The sequence below is a fragment of the Otolemur garnettii genome, unplaced genomic scaffold (assembly GCF_000181295.1).
Source record: "Otolemur garnettii isolate 467f Iridium unplaced genomic scaffold, OtoGar3 scaffold00016, whole genome shotgun sequence".
Taxonomy (NCBI): Eukaryota; Metazoa; Chordata; class Mammalia; order Primates; family Galagidae; genus Otolemur; species Otolemur garnettii.
In genome coordinates, this window is record NW_003852411.1 from 14,663,640 (window position 1) to 14,682,685 (window position 19,046).

Sequence of the window (19,046 nt, forward strand, 5' to 3'; positions counted from 1 at the left end):
TCCTCTTTCTCCAAAGTCCACTTAAGAAGTTTATGAAAAAATAAAAAAGGCGTAAACTTCTAAGGAGGAAGATAAGGGGCCTTGACAACTGTTTGTTTAGAAGACAAAGAGTAAGGGGAAACTGACTATGAGTGCCAAGGAAGCCGAGGAAGGTGCCAGTTCCCTCAGGACGGGCAGAGAGCAGGCCCACATAGTCTGCGTGGGGATGCGGAGCAGTCTGAGCCTACCCTCTTCTCCCTACCCCTCATGGGAGGCAGGAAGTTCCTTCTCTGGAGAAGCAGACCAGGCAGACCTGGTTTCTAGGTGCTCTGGAGGGCAGAGGAGGGCAGAGAAGGGGATATACTGAGATCCAGGCAACCAGATGACAGCCTCCCCCTCATCCTATGTCCTGAGACCCCTGGAACCTCCTCCACTAAGTTCTGAGCACCCCAGTTGCTACTTTCCAGGTGGGCGATTAGAAGATTTTCTGGAAAACCCAGCCAGCCCAACAGAAAAGACCTACAGCCAGTGAAATTTGGATTCTCCCAACAAAACAAGCAGATCTCAACCTGGTCCCTCTGCAGAGAAGCAAAACAGGCCTGGTGCCCTGTGCTTCTGCTCAGTGCAGCCCCACTCAATCCCCTCGGCCAGCCCAGAGTAACCAGAGTGGGAGATAATCATTAGTGAACAAATGATAAACACACATGTTGTCTATGTTCAGATTTTAGGGAAAACGTTCAGAAATAACTTTATTTAAAACCACTACCACTCAGTGGCAGTATTAGGAGAACATGTAGAAAGAGTTATTCTTATCTGCTAGGGGTGTGTGCTGAGTTTTGAATCATGCTTTTTATGAAAAAAGCTCATATCACTTTAAATCATTAATATTTACATTGCTGTCGATTTGTGATTAATGTAATTACCTAAATTAGTTTTCAGAAGTCTGGTAACCAATTCAAGAATGGGAAGGTTTACAATGTGTTTCTTATGTAAAAAACAAGTTTTAAGGCAAATGAAGTTTCTTTTTAATCTTTGGGTGTCAGGAGAGTCTCAGAAAATACTGAGTATAGCAAAATCCAATCTAATTTGGGATTGTAAGTTTTACAGTAATGAATTTACCTAGCAAGGCCATTTTACTGAAAAATCCTGATTTTCTTCCATAGAAGGGGAACTCATATATTTTTTATTATAGGTGTTTTATTTCTAAATAAAGGTTTATTTATGTTTTGTTTTGGGGACTTATTTTTTTAGCTTATGTATTTTTTATCCATACAAGACAACTCCCAATATGAAAGACAGAGCCACAAAGAAACAAACATAAATCAGAAGGAGAAAAAAAGAAGTTCAGAAAAGGTAATTAATATAAGTTACAGAAGAAAACTTCAAAGCCCCTTTAATGATCTTCTGAAAGACTGAGATCCATTAAATAAAGAAGATACTATTTTTTAAAAAAAGTTAACACCAAGAAAATAAGAAATTGCTCTGTAATTCCAATACTTTAGGAGTCCAGAGGAGGGGGATTGCTTAAGGCCAGGAGTTTGAGACCAGCTTGGGCAACATAGTGAGATCCCAACTCTATAAAATTTTTTTTAAAAATTAGCTGGGCATGGTGGTACATATCCATAAGTCCTGGCTACTGAAGAGGTGGAAGTGGGATGATTGCTTGAGCCTAGGGGATCGAGTTATAGTGAGTTTTGATTACACTACTGGACGACAGAGAGAAACTCTGAGTCTTAAAAGGAAAAAAAATGGCCATAATACATTTAGCAGCAGAGTTGGCATATAAACTCAGGGAAATATCTCAAGAAGTAGAACAAAAAGATAGAGATACGGAAAATAAGACTGAAGAAGTTTCCGTGGGAGTGGGAGAGACCAGAGAAAATTGAGATTTGTCAGTACACTAATATGAGAAATGTTTTCAGCAGTTCGAAAGGACTCATGGAATGCTCAGGAAGAAGGATGAAAACAAGGCCCAGATGAAGGGCACTGAATCCTGAATTGTCAAAACATCGAGAATAAAGAGACGATCCTAATAGCTAGTTGTGTAGAGGAACAAGTGATGTGCAAAGACCAGTAACGCGGATGGAGGAGGTTTTTTTATCTACAGCACTGGAAGCTAGAAGACCTTTGAAATCACAGGGGAAATTTCCCCCAGTCTCAAATTCAATTCCCAGCCAAATTTGGAATGTTGTGGGGACAGATTAAAGGCCTTTTCAGATACATAAGGTTTTTAAATGGTTTATCTCAGGAAGCTACTGGGGCAAACCAAGATGAGGGAGCAAAACAAGAAGGAGAAAGATAAAAAGGGCAAGAAACTCAGGAGAGGGACAGAGATCTCCAGAATAAGGTGGAAGGGAAATCCTCAGATGGCAGCTCTGAGCTCCCAGACCCACATAGGAGAAGGCAGCGGTGGATGGAGAAGGGCTTTCTCCGAGAAAAAACCCAGTACTGCCTATTACCCAGATGTCCAATCACATGGCCAGGGTGGGGGGAGATTGGGGAGAAAAATGAGGCTGAGGCAGGAGGATTGCTTGAGCCCAGGAGTTTGAGGCTGCAGCGAGCTATGGGGATGCCATGTACTCTGGCCTGGGCAACAGAGCAAGAATCTGTCTCAGGAAAATAAAAAAAAGTAAGACAATTTTTTAGCTCCCACATATGTGTGAGAACATATGATCCTTGTCTTTCTGTACCTGGCCTATTTCACTTAACATAATTAATTATTTCTAGTGTCATGCGCTGCAAATGACAGAATTTTATTCTTGTTAATGGCTGAATAGTATTCTATTGGGTTTATACAAGGTTGGACAATTAAGTTCTCAAATTCATCCTAGAAAAAGTAGCACATATGTACCTCATTGCTGAAGATCACTCATGGTCACCTTCAAAGTTCTCCCCTCGGGAAGCTATGTACCCATGCCAGTGCCTAGCCCACCTGTCAAAGCACTTTTTCTAGGATGAGTTTGGGAACTCAATTGTCTGACCCTGTATGCCATGTTTATTTTTATCCACTCTTCTGTTAATGGATATGTAGATTAATGTCATATCTTCACTAAACACGTGGGTGCAGGTATCTCTTTGGGATACCAATTTCCTTCCTTTGGATAAATATTTAGTAGTGGTTTTGATGGATCACAGGGTAGCAATAATTTTAGTTTTATGAAAAGCCTCCATACCGTTTTACATAATGGCTATACTAATTTACATTCCCACCAACAGTAGATGAGTTCTCTTTTCTCCACACCCTCACTAGCAATTTTTTTTTGGTCTTTTTCATGATAGCCATTCTAACTGGGATAAAATGATATTTCATTGTGGTTTTGATTTGTATTTCCCTGGTGATTAGTGATGTTGAACATTTTTTTATATATTTGTTGGCCATTTCTATGTCTTCTTTTGAGAACGATCTATTCAGATTCAATATCCACTTTTTTGTTTGGAGACAGAGTCTCAAGCTGGAGAGTGGGTGGAGTGCTGTGTTGTCACAACTCACAGCAACCTCAACCTCTTAGGCTTAGGGGATCTCTGGCCTCAGCCTCCCAAGTAGCTGGGACTACAGGCGCCCACCACAATGCCCAGCTATTTTTTGGCTGTAGTTGCCATTGTTGTTTGGCAGGCCGGGGCTGGATTCGAATCCGCCAGCTCCGGTGTATGTGGCTGGCGCCCTAGCTGCTTGAGTTGCAGGTGCCAAGCCTATATCCACTTTTTAATGGGATTATTTGGGGTTCTTTTGCTATTGAGTTCTTTGTATATTCTGGGTATTAATCACTTGTCAGATGAATAGTGAATATTTTCTCCTGCTCTCCAGGTTATCTCTTCACTTTGTTGTTTCCTTTGCTGTACAGCAGCTTTTTGGGTTGATATAGTTTTATTTGTCTATTTTAATATATATATATTTTTTTTTTTTGCAGTTTTCGGCTGTGGCCAGGTTTGAACCCACCATCTCTGGTATAGGGGCCGGTGCCCTACTCCTTTGAGCCACAGGTGGTGACTGTCTATTTTAATTTTTATTCCCTATGCTTTTGAAGTCTTAGCCATAAAATCAATGCCTTAAAGTGTTTTCTTCTACTATTTTTATAGTTTGGGTCTGACTTTTAAGTCTCTAATCCAGGGGTCCTCAAACTTTTTAAACAGGGAGCCAGTTCACTGTCCCTCAGACCATTGGAGGGCTGGACTGCGGGCCCTGGGACAAGTTGGCTGCTAAGCAGGACAGGCAGCGGTGGCAAAAACAGCCGGTAGACGGGATAAATGTCCTAGGTGGGCTGCATGTGGCCCTGGGCCCGTAGTTGGAGGACGCCTGCCTTTTGAGTTTATTTTTGTGGTCTAGCTTCTTTCTTCTGCATATAGATATCCAGTTTTCCCAGCACCATAGATTGAACAGACTTGTCTTTTCCCCCTGTATGTTCTTGGTTCCTTTCTAAAATATCTATTGGCCGTAAATACATGATTTCTGGAGTCTCTATTCTATTAGTCCATGTGTCTGTTTCTATATGAATACTATGTTGTTTGGTTATTATGGCTCTGTAGTATAGTTTGAAGTCCCGTAGTGTGACGCTGCTAGCTTTGTTCTTTTTGCTCAGTATTGGGTTGGCTATTTGGGGGTCTTTTGTGGTTTCATACAAACTTTAGAATTGTTTTCCCTATTTTCATGAAGAATGTCTTTGGTATTTTGATAGGGATTGCAATGAATCTGCAGACTGCTTTGGGTAGTACAGTCACATTGTCAATATTAATTTTTCCAATCCATGGGCCTGAGATGTTTTCATTTGTTCATGTCTTCTTCAATTTCTTTCATTGTGATTTTGTAGTTTCCATTGTAGAGGTCTTTCATATCCTTGGCTAAATTTATTCCTAGGTTCCTTATTTTTTTGGTAGCTAGTATAAATGGGTTTGATTTCTCAGCTAGTTCATTACTGGTGTACAGAAATGCTATTCCTTTTTGTATGTTGATTTTACAGTCTGCAATTTGTTTAAACAGTTATAAACAAGATCATGTCATCTGCAAAGAGAGACAATTTGACTTCTACTTTTTAAATTTGGATTTCCTTTATTTCTTTTGTTTACCTAATTGTTGTAGCTAGGACTTCTGGAACTATATTGCATCAGAGTGGTGAAAGTGGGCACCCTTGTCAGTTCTAGTTCTTAGGGAAAAGGGTTTTAGCTTTTCCTCATTCAGTTAGCTGTGGGTTTGTCATATGTGGCCCTGGGTGAAGCATGATGTGGGCACTTCACAGTGGCTGCCACTGATGTCTTGCTGGTTTGCTCTTTGAGCCAGTGCAGTACTGGTCTTGCCTGAGGGCCACAGTTTCTAGGGCCTGCTTGCCACTGAAATTTATCTGGGAAACAGTGCTGCTTTAGTCACCTGGTGATGGAGTGGGCCAGGACTCAGGCTTCCCCCACCTGAACAGTGGATTACCCTCTGGCCTGGGGAGGTTTATCTGCTCCCTCTACAGACCCCAGCCTGGAATCTTGGGCTGCAGGAGCTCTGCAGGGAGCTGTGTTCCACTGTGGTGGGGCCAGCACTAAGTTCAAATTCAAAGCCCAGCACTCACTTCCCTTTCCCTCCCTCAGAGCTGCAGGGACTGGGCAGGAGTGGTTTAGGCAACGTGGGACTATCCTTCCCACCCTCTCCAATGCATCTCTAACTTTTTCAAAGGTGCTTTCTTGCATGGATAGTTGTTCAATTTGATGTTCCTGCAGGAGATGGTTGCTGGATGGTTCTATCTGGCCATTTTGCTCTGCCTTTCTCCAAGGTAAATTTAAAAAAATAACTAAAGGAAATAAGATGGTTGCTCCAGAGGTTAGACCTGAGAGGTGGAGGACAATTGTCCTTTTTTTTTATTTTATAGATTTATTTCCAAAGGATAAAACACTTACACGATTTAAATACAAGTGCAACAGAATTACTCTTTCAAAATCATCAATAATGGCAAAATGTGTTCTCCTTTTCAGACACTCGCCAGTATCATCTGAGACTTTTCTCAGTGAAGCAGAAGGGTCTGACTTTTTTGTTCATACACATCCTTCCTATCTGCAATGTTACTACAACTCCTGTGGACACATTAACTTCTCTGCATCTATATCAGGAATTTCAAACCCAAATTCATCTTCCATGGTCATGATAATCTTCACTTGGTCCAAACTGTCTAAGCCCAGGTCTTTCATAAAATGAGAATTTACTGAGAGCTTCTCTGGGTGTCAGTCTTGTCATGGAGTTTCAAGATATAAAGATTCTCTAAAGGGAATCAAAGTGGGAGCATCACTGTCCTGGCAGCACAACTGTGTAACTTGACCTGGAACCTGCATGAGCACCGAGGATGGCTGTTAAGCCCCAGGCCTTCTCCAGCTCCCCATGGGACACAGAACAGGGCTGGTGGGGCCAGGGCTAGCATGGGGATCAGCTATGGGCAGGTGGTGGACACAGGAGTAAAGGACACGAGCCACCACAGCTACGGTGCAGGATAATTGTTCTAAGCCTTTAAGTACGATTTAAATTTGGAAACCATGTGCCCTGTAGCATAACGTTAAATATAAAAGTTAATGGCAATTCTTCAAAATTCTTGTTCCCGTCAATTTTATACTTCATTCCAATCATGCCCTCTGTACTCAGAAACCAGTTCATCAAACATCTAAGGGAGACTCAAGTCCCCTGAAGCCACCAGAGTACCTGAAGGCAGAAAGCGACCTCTGTACTCCCTCCTAAGAGAGATAAAGCCAGCCACTTGCTCACTGGTTGGTTAAGCTCAAGGCTTGTTCCTGCACCTTTCTTCTAAGCTGCTGGGCTCCTGCCAGACTCAGTTCCTTACTAAATCAAAGCAGCAAACCCTCAATCTCCTGCTCACCCCCACCCCCCAGCATAGTTCAGCCAGACTGACTTTACAGGAAGATTCATTAAACTGGAGGAACCGGCAAAGTGGGAAACACACACACACACACACACACACACACACACACCTCCGACCACAAGGCGTCTTCAAATGCTTTTGTCCTCTGGAGAGCGGGGAATGGATGAGATGGACGGTAGATGGGAAACTCATTACAGATGTGAGCTTCAGAGGAAGAGGGACACTTAGAGACCTGTGTGTTTCAGGAGTTTGGGGGTTTTCATGTGTTGCCTGGAAACAGAAACCAAATAGGAAACAGGAAGCCCCAGGAGAGAGAGGCTGAAATATTTCAGCATCATTTCCAGAGGTGAAGGCTGCTCGCCAAGGCCTGAGGGCAGCCCTGGTCCTTGTTTCTGCTCAAGCCTCAGATCATCAGAACTCCTTCCCCCAAACCCCTCCCCACCCCCCAATTTGACTTTGCACCTCTGGGAGGTAGAGGTAAGCTTCCAAAGGGTGGCGGAGCCCATGTACACATCCGTACACACTCACGCACACACACAGAGCTGTAAAGCCGTTTCCTGGCACTGATTTCTGATGAAACGGACACTGTAGCAGAAACATCATCTCACACCTCTGGTTTCCTGCAGCTGCAGCTGCTGCCTGCATGGGGCACTGACTTCCCGCTTCCATTTGTGTGACCTGGGTGAGGCTGGGTCTGTCTGAGTCCATCCCAGAATCCACAGCTGAAGCGGATTATGGCCAAGCTTGGAGGATATCAGGGCACAAAGGAGTCTAGAGCATAAAATCCAAGTGACCTCCACCCTGGGGCCTCTGCTGAACATGCCTGCTGTATCTTTCTGTGCTATGGATACAGGCCTCATAAAATGGGTCCCCTGTAGTTTGCCTTGCTGGTCCCTGCCCCTTGTGCTCTGTCTCTCACTCTCTCAGTTACTCCAAACCCACGAAGGCCGCCTTGGGGGCTGCAGTTTCTTGTGCTCACCCCTCCTCCACACCCTGCAGCTCTGTGACTGCAATTCTCACTGGGTACGAGCACCCGTGTACCTGAGTGTTGGGGGGGCATGCCTGAGGCATGAACTTTGGAGTTAGGCAGACCTTGGCTTTCCATCACCAGTTGGAGCTGGGGGGCTCCTGTATCCTATTTTTTAATCTAGTAAAAGGTGGACAATCATTTCCTCTCAGGGGTGCTATGAGAATTAGGGGGGAGAAATTATCTGGGTCTTGCATAAACATTTCTCCAAAGAAGATACACAAATGGTCCAAAAGCACGTGAAAAGATGCTCCCCATTTTCATCCCCAGGGGAATTAAAATCAAAACCACACTGCGATACCACTGTCCATCTACAAGAGTATCTGTAATAATAAAAAAGAAAACCAGAAAAGGACCAGTGCTAACAAGGATGTGGAGAAGTCAGAACCTTTGTGCTTTGCTGGTGGGAATGTAAAATGGCACAGCTGCGGAAAAGAGTCTGGGTTGTTCATTCAAAAGTGAAGCATCAGGTTACCGTATAACCCTGTAATTCTGCTGTTAGGCACATACACCAAAGAATAATAATAATAATAAACAATAATTAGGGATTCAAACAAAATCTCATATGCAAAAGTTCACAGTAACATTATTCACATCAGCCACAAGATAGAAGCAATCTAAATGTTCACCAGCTGGTCAGTGGGTAAATGAAATGTGGTGTATCCACACAATGGAATATTAGTTATTCTTATTCATAAGAAGGAATGAAGGACTGAAACTCGCCACAACATGAACGCACCCTGAGTCAAGAAAGCCAGAAACAAAAGGTCACATATTGTACTGTTCCATGTACGCAAAATATCCAGAACAGATAAATCCACAAAAACAGAAAGCAGACTAGTGGTTGCCAGGGGCCGGAGGGACAAAGAAGGAGGAATTATTGCCTGATGTGTACAGGGTTTCTTTGGGGGGTGATAAAAGTGTTTTGGAGCTAAAGGTGATTGTACAACATTGTGAAAGTACTAAATGCCACTGAATTTTATACTTAAAATGTTTAGTTTTATGTTATGTGAATTTCACCTCAAAAAGCTACCTCAGCCAGACGCAGTGGCTTACACCTGTAATCCTAGTATTTGGAGAGGCTGAGGCAGGAGGATTGATTGAGCCCAGGAGTTGGAGACTAGCCTGGGCAATATAGTGGGACCCCATCTCTATAAAAAATGTAAAACTTAGCTGGGTGTGGTAGCACGCGCCTGTATGCCACCCATACTACTTGGGAGGCTGAGGCAGAAGGATCCCTGGAGTTGAAGATTGCAGGGAGCTGGGATCTCACCACTGTTCTCCAGTCTGTCCTTTACTCATCCAATTGCCATTAAAAATATGATAATGTAAATGGAACTTTACCCTGGAAGTGAGAACAATGTAACCTAAAAATTTGTATGCTCATATTAATTTGAAATTTAAAAAAATAAAAAAAATATATTTATAATATAGCTAGGAACGGTGGCACACTCCTGTAGTTCCAGCTACTCAGGAAGCTAAGGCAAGAGGATCGCTTGAGCCCAGGAGTTGAGGTTGCTGTGAGCTAAGATGTCATGGGACTTTACCCAGGGGTGAAAAAGACACTGTCTTAAAAATAAATAAATAACCCAACCAAATGAAACTTATAATCTTTTCAGCTGACACCAGGACTAGACAGCCATGGGGATACTCTAGCCTCTTTGTACAAAGCTCCCTCTTAGGAGAGAGCACATAAGGACCCAGCAACATTAACCAGTCTTGGGACCAGGACATTTCAGCGAGAAAACAGGTATAATAATATATCAACAAATTATCTTGTCACACAGGGGAATGCCCTGAATCTTTAAACTAATCCAGCTATATACCAGAGCATGCGAAGAATATGCCCAAACTCTGGTTGGTCCTCTTTGAGGAGTCTTAGAGAAGGCAGGAGGTGCCAGGAAAATGGTTCAACACGTTTAGAATCAAAAATGGAAAAAGAGGTAGATTCCAAAACTGACATACTCAAACCTCGGCAAAACCTTTTGAAAAGATTATTAAATAGACGGTTTGTAAGCCTTTAGCAGAGGAAATGGTCTCACTTCCTTTAATAATGGAGTCACCAGTCTGGAGGATCAGTGAGAAGTTAGAGAGACTCTGGAGTGTAAATGGACCTCAACAAAGACTCCTGTTACATCCTCTAGACCAGTGGTTCTCAACCTTCTTAATGCCGTGACCCTTTAATACAGTTCCTCATGTTGTGGTGACCCCCAACCATAAAATTATTTTTCGTTGCTACCTCATAACTGTAATTTTGCTACTTTTATGAATCGTAATGTAAATATCTGATATGCAGGATGTATTTAGGTAACCCCTGTGAAAGGATCGTTTGACCCCCAAAGGGTTGCGACCCACAGGTTGAGAACCGCTGCTCTAGATCAGGATGGAGAAATGTCATCCAGATGGTAACCTGGTTAGATAGGTTAAGCTGGTGCAACAAAAGTTCCTGAAGAGTGTTTACTAATGGAATTCCATCAAGGCGGGTAGGAAGGGATCAAGGCAGCCCTCAACTAATGTGTGCCAAGTGGATCCGGCCTGGCCTCGTCACATTCCACATTGGAATAACTTGTGGGATGAAGCGGAGCCATGTGTGGAAGCACAGCGTGTGCCACTGAGCTGAAGGTAGGGAGCCGGACGGCTCACAGGCTGGATACTGACCCACGTCTGCTTAGGGGTGCTTTCTCATCCTAAAAAGATGCAGGTTGTGACACTCCCATGATGGGACTAAGCAGGCCTGTGTTTCTGTTGCTGAGGATGGGAGTAGAATTGCCAGGGAAGAAAGGAGAATATTTTTCGGGGGTGTGTGTGTCTGATTTCAATCCATGTGAGGGAGAAGAGGAAGAAGAAATGAAAGGAACCTTGTTGTTTGAGTCACTGAGGTAGTGGGGATATGTATTACTGCAGAACAGCCTCGCTAACCTTGACTGATCTAATAGGCCCTCAATAAATATTTGCTGAAAAATTGTCAGTGAATCCTTGTGTAGTCTTCATAAAACCCTGAGTTAAAGAACCCCACTCTAGCTATTGATATACATATTACATCTATAACATAATTATGATTATCTTTTGAGTGCCAAGCACTTAAAAGTCTGCAAGGCACCGATCTAAGCATTTTACATTACTTACCCACTTAATTCTCTCACTAACCCTATGACAAATGTGCTATTATTATCCCCATTTTTCAAATGAGGACACTGAAGCCCAGAGAGATTGAGAGGTTAATGTCAGACCTACTGAACTCCAGTTGACTTTTATTTATTTTTTTTAATGAGACAGAGTCTCACCATGTCGCCCTTGGTAGAGTGCTGTGGTGTCACAGCTCACAGCAACCTCAGACTCTTGGGCTTAAGTGATTCTCTTCCCTCAGCCTCCCTAGTAGCTGGGACTATAGGAGCCTGCCACAATGCCTGGCTATGTTTTGTTGTAGTTGTCATTATTGTTTAGCTGGCCTGGGCCAGGTTCGAACCTGCCAGCCTCAATGCAAGTGACCAGTGCTGTAACCACTGTGCCACGGGTGCTGAGCCTCCACTTGACTTTTAATCAACACTCTGGAGCTCACAGTGGATGAACCCAGGCAAGTGGCTTCCAACAAGCCACAGTCAGGGAACGCTACCTGGCGGCTGAATGCCTGCAGCCATCGTGTCCTCGGTCATTTGGTGTGCAGACTCTGGGTGGGGAGCAAGTAGGAGGAGTGTTTAGCGGCAGGGAGAGGGGCAGACAACTTGCTAACCTGCCAAGCTGGGGGGATGGGTCACCTGGATGACTCCATGTCTGGTTAACATCTCAGGATGCTTTCAGGGAGTTGGCTGCCAGTAAAATTCCCCAAAATGTGCTTTGGAGGAAAAACACCCAATCAGAAAAAACAAAAAACCCAACCCCCTCCCTTGCCTTTTAATTTTTAAATCCCTGTGCATTCTATGGGAAAATTCGATCCATATGTCTCTCGGTCTTTCATACATTGAAATGTTTCCTAGGGAGTATCTGACTTCCAAAACCCTCAGAACCTTCCCCCACTTTCCTCTCCCTGTCTTCTGCATTACCCCATCTCTCCCCACACTTCAGAAACAGAAATTCACGTCCTGGCAAAAGCGAACCTCGTGTGAAACGCTAAGGCTGTCCTCTGAGACCCTGGACACCCAGCCCCCGAGAGGCCCTCAGGAGCAGCCTCAGAGCCCGTCCCAGCCAGACGTTCTGGAAGCCCTTACCCACCTCCTGTGTCCCACTCTGCATGCGCTGCTTTTGGAACAATGGGTACAGCTTGTGGGACCTCACTGTCTCTTTACACACTTGGAGTGAGGACAACCAGACTCGCCAATGTGAAACCAGATGGGGAGTCGCATTTTTTCAGGGGCCTGGAGCCCAGGCCCACGAATGTGTCCCGGTGGCTCTACCCACTCCCGGTGGTGGCCGCTCACAAAGGCGAGTGTGTGCAGCGTGGCAGGTCTGTAATGCAGGCTTCCCCGGGGAGCTCAAGCCAGGCTCCAGGAGGCGGAAGTGATAATAATTATTAAGGCCTGACATTTGTGTGGCACTTCATACTTTTAGAAATGCTGTCAGCAGCTTCATGTTGCCAGTTTTTTGGAGCCAGAAAGCTTGCCTTTGGATTCTTTGTCCTAGTGGTACAACCCAGGCAAATCATCTCAGCTCTTTGAGCCTCAATTTGTTCTGTGAAATGGGGACCCTGGCAATTCCTGCCTCACAGGTTAGCTGCGAGTTCTGGGAGAAAATGCCATTGAACATCTTTTCACGCGGAGAAGTGCTAACAGCTAAGGGCACTGCCGCTCAGCGGAGGTGCTCAGGGCCCAGCCCCCTCAACACTGACAGACGAAGGTTTAGTTTTCCATGCTTTTTTCATGTTTTTTCCTTTTTTCGTGTCACGAGACAGCTTCCCCTCCTGTCTTGGGTGCCCTCCATTGCCAGATAGTATGTGCGGCCCCAGCCTCCCAGATGCTGGGCCCATTTCTAGGAGGGACCACAGGGTTTCCTGAGGGAGATGGCACCCCAAGGGAAGACAAGCAGAAAGCAGAGCTTGGGTTGATTGATCAAAGGAAGGGTGGCTTTCAGTACTTCTGAGGAGTCCTAGCAGGAAGGCCAAGAGACAAAAAGGATGGGGTGGCTTCCCTGAGTGCTCTGCAGGATACGGGAGGGCCCAGCAGCTCAGCACTCAGGTGCACCATCTGCGGCCGCCCTGGGTCCTGATGTGGGCTTTGGGGAGTGCTTGACGGTAGGCATTCCCAGGAAATGGGAGAGATGTGGCAAGAGCAGGGCCAGAGACACAGTGCTGTCTTGACATGTGTTGATATGACCCCCAGACGCTGAGAATTATAATACCAGGTGGAGGCAGACAGAGATCCTATGAGGCTCCTCTGATCACGCGCATGGGAAGTTGGGTCCCAGGATAAGGCTCAAATTCTCAGCACAGCATACAAGGCATGGCTGGGTCCCTACTTGTCCCTCCCCTGCAGAACCCCGTTCTTTTTTTTTTTTTTTTTTAGACAGGGCCTCAAGCTGTCCCCCTGGGTAGAGTGCCGTGGCATTACAGCTCACAGCAACCTCCAACTCCTGGGCTCAAGCGAGTCTCCTGCCTCGCCTCCCAAGTAGCTGGGACCACAGGCGCCCACCACAACGCCCGGCTATGTTTTGGTTGCAGCCGTCATTGTTGTTTTGGCGGGTCCGGGCTGGGGATTCGAACCCGCCACCTTAGGTGTACGTGGCTGGCGCCTTAGCAGGTTGAGCTATAGGCGCTGAGCCCAGAACCCCGTTCTTGCCACCTCCATCTCTGTGCCTGCGCCCAGGCTGCTCCCTGACAGAATGCTCACTGCCTGCACCCCACCCACCCGGCGACACCTGCACCAGCATGTGGTACACGTGGGATGCAGCCTTCAAGCCTCAGCTCAGGCTCCAGTCCTGCTGCTAGCCTTTCCCGACCTGCTTTGCTACAATGTCCCCGTCCCTCCTGGCCAGCCAACTTCCAACCCAGCATTGGCTGCCATTAGCCCTGCAAAGCAAACTCCTCTTTTCTCCTTAGGGCTCAGCAGAATGCTTGACAGACATTGGTGCAGAGGGTGTATAAAAAATGAATTGGTAAGTGGGGAGGATGGGGGACTCACCCAGGACCACCTAGTATTCAAACAGGATCAAAATGCAAATCTTCATCATCAGCAGCGTGTCAATGCTCCGTCCTTCCACCTGCCTCCAGGTTCCCGCAGAGAGATGAAGTCCCCACACATGCGGCCCTACAGGGCCTGCTGTTTCCAGACAGCACACTCTCTCTTAGCTAGGGAGGGCAGGGTGGAAGGCACCCTGTGTGCATTGCCGCAGCCAAGGCCCGTCTGCCCATTGCAGGGTCCTCAGCTTCACAAGCTCCCCTGGGCAACGCTGGCCACTCCTGGCTCTGATCCCCCTGGGCTCCCAGGGTGCCTCTTTCTGAGCAGGAATGAAAGTCTCACAAAACCGAGGGAGCCTAAACCAGCCGTGCAATGCAGGCCTCCTGAGGAGGTGCTCCAGTGAGTTGTGTTTGTGCCGCACATTAGCATCACCTGAGGAGCTTTGCAACCCACCAGCACCCAGGCTTCCCCTCTTACCAATTATGTCAGAATCTGGGGGGGGGGGACTTCGTTAAGAAGAATCACTCTTCTTAAGAATCACTCCCCAGGTGGCTGCCATATTTGAAAAATGCCATCAAGGAGCTTTAGAGAATACCCATACCCCAGCCTCACCCCAAGCCAATTAAACGAGACTCTATGCCTGGACATCATTTCGTTTGTTTTTGGTAGGGCTCCAGGTGATCCCAACATGCATAAGGACGAGAACCCTGTCAAGCTCTACCAGGCGTCCTCAAACTATGGCCCGCAGGCCACATGTGGCCTGCCTAGGACATTTATCCGGCCCACCGGGTGTTTTTGCCACTGCTGCCTGTCCTGCTTAGCAGCTGACTCGACCTGGGGCCCACAGTCCGGCCCTCCAACAGTCTGAGGGACAGTGAACTGGCCCCCTGTTTAAAAAGTCTGAGGACCCCTGTAAGCCCTCACTGCGCCAGTTAGGAATCTGCAGCCCAGAGAGGTCAAGGCACTTGCCGAGGACAGGACATGTACTACCCGGTGGGATCAGGACATGATCCTGGGCCCTCATCCAGTGTTCCTCCTGTCACACACAGTCACACATTCCTTCCACAGCTTAGGTTGTTGGGGTGGCACCTTTAGGCAGCAGGTTGATTTTGATCAGAGAGCTTATGTGGGGCAATTACTCCTCTCCCTTGACCTTGACAAACCCAACAGGCCAAACTCCATGGGCATTGGTTTAGCATTCTTGTGACATGGACATTGATACAGATGGTGAAGGTAAAAAACAAATGTATGCTGGGCCTAACTCTGGAAGAAAGCACTACACCCAGAGGAATTTTCCAGGTTGCATGTACCCTGGGCTCTCCTGCAAGCTGCCCGCGGTCTCTACGCCTCTCGTCCTGGTTCACAGCCGTCTTTCTGCCCCTCCCATCACCTGGTTCCGGGGCAGCACGTGGACTGGGACAGGCTGCTGGGGTCCCCTTCCAGACCCACCCACACTAGGTGCTGGAAGCCAACAACTATTGAGCACTTCCCCTGGGACAGGCATGTCACCTTCCCATCCTTGACCTCTCTTATTATGCAGAAGAATTAATATCAGGTGGGGATCATTACATTCCCATTTCACAAATAAAAAAACTAAGGCATGAGGAGATTAATAGTTTGCCCTTGGTCACCTGGGTAGTAAGTGATGGCCTTGGGATCTAAAGGTAAACTGAGGCTGCAAAGTCCGTGCTTTCTCTGCTAAGGCACACTGACTCCAAGCACGGGCCTCACCCAGGCCACTGCTGTCAGCTCTGAACTCTTCTTCATCTGCTAAAATCCCTCTCATCTTTTGAGACCTCTGTGACTTGATCCCTGTCCTTGTAACTCCCACCCTAGTCTGGATGGAGCCTGGTGTGTCTGTTCATGGAATGGGGCACCCAGGACCTGGAAGCACCTCTCATTTGACTCTTCACTCCGAGGTACCCAGACTGTGAGAGAAGCCCAGAGAAGTGTGATGGTTTCTATAGCCACGAGGGCTCCTGGAGCCTGAGTGCTCCAACCCTATAAGGAGACACAACAGGGGTCAGGAACCCAAACCTTGTTCTACTCCTCCCTGGCTATACCTTGTCTCCTAGGCTCTCCATCCCGGGAGGTTTCTCTCAGATCCAAATATACAATCAAGGGAAGGTACCCACAGGCTAGGATCATCTCGACATGAACTTACTTGGGAGGGGACAGTGGACCGACACTTATTTTGATACAACATTTGTTATTAATACAACTCCACAATAGCATTAAAGAAATTTAAAAACATGCCAGTGGATCATCTTACCTACTTATCTTCCATTAATTGTTTTCTTTTATCCGTGTCCCTTTCTAATCTTCAGCCAGAGAAATACACATTTTTAAACTTATTTCTAATCACTGTTTATAAACCATTTTGTGTTCTGCTTATTTTACTTAAAACTAGCTTATAAACATGATTCCACAGTCCTGTCTTCACTCTGTTCTAACATCTGCAGAGTCTTCTATCACATTTTCTGCACTATAGTTAGGTTGCTCAACAATAACGTGAAGATTGAGGTTCATTTTACAGATGGTTGCACGATGAACATCTTTGTACAGACGTTTTTCTTTTTTCGGCATTATCTCTTCAGGTATGTTTCAGAGGAGCAGTGGGACGAGGTGGGAGGTGGCAGAGAAGGGGCAGGAGGTTGAGAAGGGGCAGGAAGAACCTTTCCTGTCACTTGGGTCTGCTTGAGCCGTCCCGTAGGCAGCTGAGTCACAGGCATCACTGGGAGTGTCTGCCATGTCTCGGGCTCTGAGAACCTTCACCCGCTCCCGTGCCTAAACTGGAAAAGCTGACCACGAGGAAAGGATCTCATCTCAGCGTGCTATTTATTTAGAGCACATGGATGTAGAACAGTGCCTGTGTCTGCCAGCCATTAGAGTTGACCTCAGATGCAGTCTGACCATTAAGTTCACAAACTTGCCACGGTGTGTATGTTGACAGCACTCCACGGACAGCTCGGTAAGGTAACCTTGGTGTATCAGTGTCTCCACGTCCGTGTGAATGTCAACGTGTAGCGGTGTCTTGCTGAGTGGCGTTCATGATTGTTTTTCTGTGCCATATGATGACACCTGTGATGGTCACTCCAAAAAAAGTTCCAAAATTGCATTGAAGGGGGGATGAGGCTCTGGTGTCAGTGCACAGCTTCCCAAGGTGTGTGTGTGCGGACTCGGAATGACGTTAGTGATATTCAGCAACGAGGTATGGAGTACTTTTTCTGGTATGAGTTTGCAAATTTAATCATCAGACCTTGTATGTGTGCCTGAAGGAGACGGGAGGAGACACGACCCACTCTCACGGTCCTGTGAGGCTGGGTGTGGAACGTATTGATAATAATCTGGATGGCGTGGTTATGTTAGCGTGTGCCGGACACAAAGGGCTCACCTGAGTGACCTCAGAGCACCTCCCACGCAGCAAGCAGGCCTTGCCCCTCTCCGGGCGCCAGTCGGTGGTGATCACAAGGCTTAATCCACATGTACCGCTCACTTCACTTCCAAACCCTAATGGGGAAGGCAGACTCAACACTGTACAAGCTGTCATTCCCCAACAACTATAGGAAGCAGCTGGGACTTTAGGGCCAACTTGAGGATGGGCTGGTGGGTGGTGGTGAGGGGGCAGGCAGGGGCTCAGGGAGAACTGAGGACGGTGAAGGCTCTGAGGATTTCCTCTACAAATGCAAGAGGAATTTCCCAACCCTCCCAGCTGCAGCTGTCACTGTTAGCACACAGGATCTGCCACCATCCCAGTGAGAAGCTGCGGGAAAGCAGGGCTGGCTCACCTTCTTCTTCAGTCTTCCGAGGTGATGAGGTCCCTGTCACCATGGGCTGGAGGCTGTGAGGGGCAGCTGGGCCCCCAGGTGGTGTGCAGCAGTGGGAAGGGCACCCAGACAGGGACAGAGGATAAGCTCAGGCTGGCAGAGGGGAGAGAGCCGGGAGTGTGACGGGAATCGAGAGAAGACAGAACTGACTAGTTTGGGTTCATCCTGGGGACAGGTGAAGGGGAAGGCTGGAAACAGGGCCCTGGGTGAGCTTCTCACCTGGGGACTGATCTTTCTTTAGGTCTGAATTTCTGTGGCTTGGAGCAGAGAACAGAGATGGGGCTGAGGGGGCTGATTACATTTGGCAGTTTCTTGCATCAGGAAAGGAGGAAAAAACAACCCAACACTAGATTAGGGAAACAACTGAGATCCAAGTTGCCACGTTGGGACCCTGAATGAAAACAGGCTGCCTAGTGCCTGCGGGAACTCAAACAGCATGCCCAGATGAGCCGCGTCCTGCTGACAGTCCCTGGGACGGGGCAGAGGGATCTTCTGCGCAGGTGGGGCCCGGCCACTGCCTTGGCCAAGGCTGAATCCTGGGGAAAGGGGATGCTGAGGCCAGACTGGCCCCATAGCACCACCAGAATGGCTGCGTTCAAGGTGGGGGGGGGGACCTTTCTATATACTCCCTCCTCTATTCCTCACCTCTGCTGCCCCTCCAGACATTTCAGAAGAACCTGGGAGGCAGAGACCATTTTCTGGACTAGACAGGGCTTGCTCTAGAAGGCTCTGTGGCCTTGGTTCCAGGTCTCCAGCCCTGTTGCCATGTTCTCTAGGGTCAGCAGTGGGGGAGGTGGTCAGCCCCCTCTCTGAGTTCCACCTCCCAGGCTGTTTGCTAATTTTGGTTGGAATTCTGGTGCTAAGCAAAAACATCAGGGATTCCTGGCGAGGACTTACATAATATGAGAATTAGAAAAGCAGAAGCGTCTCCAAGTCTTCCCAAGCAGTGTAAGCAAACAGCCTACGCTGTTGACAGCCTCTGGAGAGCACCCCTTGGCAACAGACAGCCCCAAACCACCTGCTTTGAGCTTGGGAGGCTTCCTGTGCTTGTGGTTCCTATTAAGTTCCAACCTATACATCCAACTGATTGTTGGCTGTTTCCTTCGGAATGGGAACATCTCAAACTCAACAGGTCAAAGCCAGACCCCCAGGCCCCTCACGTGTCTGTGTCTCCACCCTGTTCTTTCTTACGCTTTGGAACTGTCTTCCACCCAGAACCAGACACCCGGGACACACCTTCATCCCTCTTGTCTAGATACCCAAC